The 3,316-nt window shown below is 38.1% G+C and overlaps 1 protein-coding gene across 1 annotated transcript in view; it reads right to left on the reverse strand.

Annotated features, from left to right (window-relative positions):
• LOC106883514 (uncharacterized) overlaps nt 1–2,493 on the reverse strand; it is a 13,906-nt gene extending 11,413 nt beyond the window's left edge. The window contains exon 1 of the mRNA XM_052977012.1: nt 2,473–2,493. The gene's annotated coding sequence lies outside the window, so the exon portion shown is untranslated. The remainder of the gene's footprint in view (nt 1–2,472) is intronic.
• Between the last annotated feature and the right edge of the window lie 823 nt (nt 2,494–3,316).

A 3,316-nucleotide genomic window follows, 5' to 3' on the forward strand; every position in this document is an offset into this window, starting at 1 on the left:
TATATATATATACATACGTGTGTGTGTATCTGCGTCCCCTCCCTTCCCATCACCATTTGACAACCGGTGTAGGTATTTTTACTTCCCTGTAACCTAGCGGTTCAGCAGAAGGGACCGATAGAATAAGTACTAGGCTTAAAAAAAATAAGACCCAGGGTTGATTGCTTCAGCTAAAATCCTTTAAGTTGCTGCTCCAGCATGGCTGCAGTCAAATGACCGAAACAAGTAAAAGAATATTTTAAGATTTTCAACTCCAAGGTTCATGCTTCTCTGAGCCCTGGGCCTTGGCCCACATTGGCCCTGCCCAGAGCATATTCTGTATGTTACCATACTGGCACTCTATTGGTTACGATGATGAGGGCTCCAGGTGATCATATCAATGGAACAGTCTCCTCATGAAATTAACACGTGGGTGGCCGAATGCTCCACAGACAGGTGTATCCATAATGTAGTTCTCAAGGAGATTCAGTGGGACACAGAATATGACGGCTGGCCCCCTTTCAATTACAGGTACAACTCATTTTTGCTAGCCGAGTGGCCTGGAGCAACATGAAAATAAAATGTCTTGCTCAAAGACCACAATGCATCACTGGGAAATGAACTCACAACTCTGCGATCGGGAACCAAATACTCTAACCACAAAGCCACTACCATAATATACTACCACCAGCTGGTCCCATGCCATCAAAAATGACGGCTAATTGCACCTGGCATTGCCCGGGAATGAAATTTTTCCTTATACATCGGAAGAAAAAAGTAAAATATGTTTTATAGAAGTTTGTTATTCTAAATTCAATTTATTCTTCAACTGGGAAATCAATTCTACATTCATAATACAAAATAATAATAATAAATATAATAATAATAATAATAAACGAAAATACAAAATTTATCGCTTTTTTGAAAGGAGATAAATTCTACCTCATATGATTCATGCATCACAAGTATGGAAGTAATTGGTGAAGCTGTTTTCATGTGAAAAGTGAATACATACACATCTCTATTTTATAGAGGACAAAAGATAGAATATGGACAGTAATTCAAATTAATACACTTCTCAATGCTATCTAGTGGTTGTATCAGGTTATCCTATAAGTTCTGTCTGATTTTACCTTTTTTAAAATTGAATGAAATTTAATAGTATTTTAGAATGTCTAATAGAATTAAAAATTATTTTTATGCATTCATGTACATTTAAACTAATAAAATATAATTTTACAGAATAATAGAATTAAAATTTCTCTGATTAAAACCCTTTCTAACATGGAAGTATCCAAAGAGCATTTGAGGCACATAATGCTTTATGAGTACAAAAAAGGAAACTCTGCAGCTGAAGCGACTCGAAACATACACTCAGTTTATGGGAAAGAATGCTTGAATGAAAGAACTTGCAGAAGATGGTTTGCAAAATTCAGAAGTGGAGATTTCAGCCTTGAAGATGAAGATTAAACAGGATGTCCAGTTGAGTTTGATGATAAGCTCCTTGAGGCATCACTTGAAGAAAATCCTGCATTATCAGTTGAAGAATTGGCAAAAAAGCTTAGTTCAAACTATACAACTGTTCATCGTCATCTTCAACAACTTAGAAAGGTTCCTAAACTTGGAAAATGGGTGCCTCATGAATTGTCTGAAAGCAACCACAAATCCTGAGTTGACATCTGCTCTTCTCTCCATTCATGCAAACTCATTTCACCCTTTTTGGATAGACTTGTGACTGGTGACGAAAAATGGATCTTCTATTGAAATGTTAAACGTCGTAAACAGTGGCTTGGTAAAAGGGAAAAAGTTCAACCACAACCAAGAAGGGAACTTCATGGGAAAAAAGTTCTTCTCTCTATCTGGTGAGATTGCAAAGGAGTAATTCACTTTGAATTGTTACCACCTAATGCAACAATCAATGTTCAAGTCTACTGTCAGCAATTAGAGCATTTGAACCAAGCTTTGAAGAAAAAAAAAACCCGCCTTAGTGAATCGTAAACGAGTGATGCTTCATCAGGACAATGCACAACCCCACACTGCAAAGATCACGTCACAGAAGATCAAAGAGTTTGGTTGGGAAAAAATTCTTCATCCACCTTATTCTCCCAACCTTGCTCCTTCAGACTACCACTTATTTCATAGTTTACAGAATCATTTGCGGGACATAACCTTCGCAAGCCAGGAGGAGGTCGAAACAGACATTTCAGAATTCTTCGCTTTGAAACCAAAAGAGTTTTACATTGATGGGATTAAAAAGCTTGTAAGGTGATGGTGATGATGATGACCAACCTATAGATGGAAGGAAGTCATAGATAATCAGGGAAAGTACATTGATGATTAAATTTCAATTAAATATAACATTTGATCACTTGTTTTCTTTATTCAAAATTCGGACAGAACTTATGGGGTGATCTGATATTTTGAGATGTGACATCAATCCATACAAGCATTCACATACTTCCCTTGTATACACATGCGCACATATATACTCACACAGAGTTGAAACGCTGTTTGATTTTTCCTTTTCACTGTAGAACTTCCATCATCCCACTACCAAGTTTGCCATTACCCCTTTCATCCTCATTCATATGTTGTGACAGTGAAATACACAAGAGTATTATTATAATAGATATTATAAGACGGCGAGCTGATAGAAACGATAGCATGCCAGGCAAAATGCTTAGCGGTATTTCGTCTGTCTTTACGTTCTGAGTTCAAATTCTGTTGCGGTCGATTTTGCCTTTCATCCTTTCAGGGTCGATAAATTAAGTACCAGTTGCGTACTGAGATCGATCTAATCAATTGTCCTCCACCCCCAAAATTTTGGGCCCTGTGCCTAGAGTAGAAAAGATTATAGTAGATATTATTCGTACCTCAAAGGACTCCCTCAGTTCCCACCTACCACACGTGTCCTTCTTCCTTTCATGAGTCCCATCTGAATTACTTTCCTGCAGCAGAACTAACTGAGATTAACTTAGCTCCTAATCCATTAAGGGTGGATTAAAAAAAGTACTGACCCAACATGGAAGTGGAGTGGTGAAACTGTAATAATGTCAGGCTAAGTACCTTGTGGTATTTGTCCTGGCTCTTTGTGTTCTGAGTTCAAATCCCTCCATGGCCAACTTCAGTGGCAGACTTAACAATCACCACTTGGTTTCACATCTTCACCTGGCCTTGGGTACATTGAACAGAGTCCGTTCTGATGCAAGCATTGAGGCCAGGTATCTGGTTCAAAGATCTCTCCCAAACTCCCTCCCTCCTTCCAACCAGTCTCGAAGGCATTCTAAAGGATCATGGGTAATAACTTCCCTCCGGACTCAAAAATAAAAAAATAGAA

This window comes from Octopus bimaculoides, chromosome 26 (genome assembly GCF_001194135.2).
Source record: "Octopus bimaculoides isolate UCB-OBI-ISO-001 chromosome 26, ASM119413v2, whole genome shotgun sequence".
Lineage (NCBI taxonomy): Eukaryota > Metazoa > Mollusca > Cephalopoda > Octopoda > Octopodidae > Octopus > Octopus bimaculoides.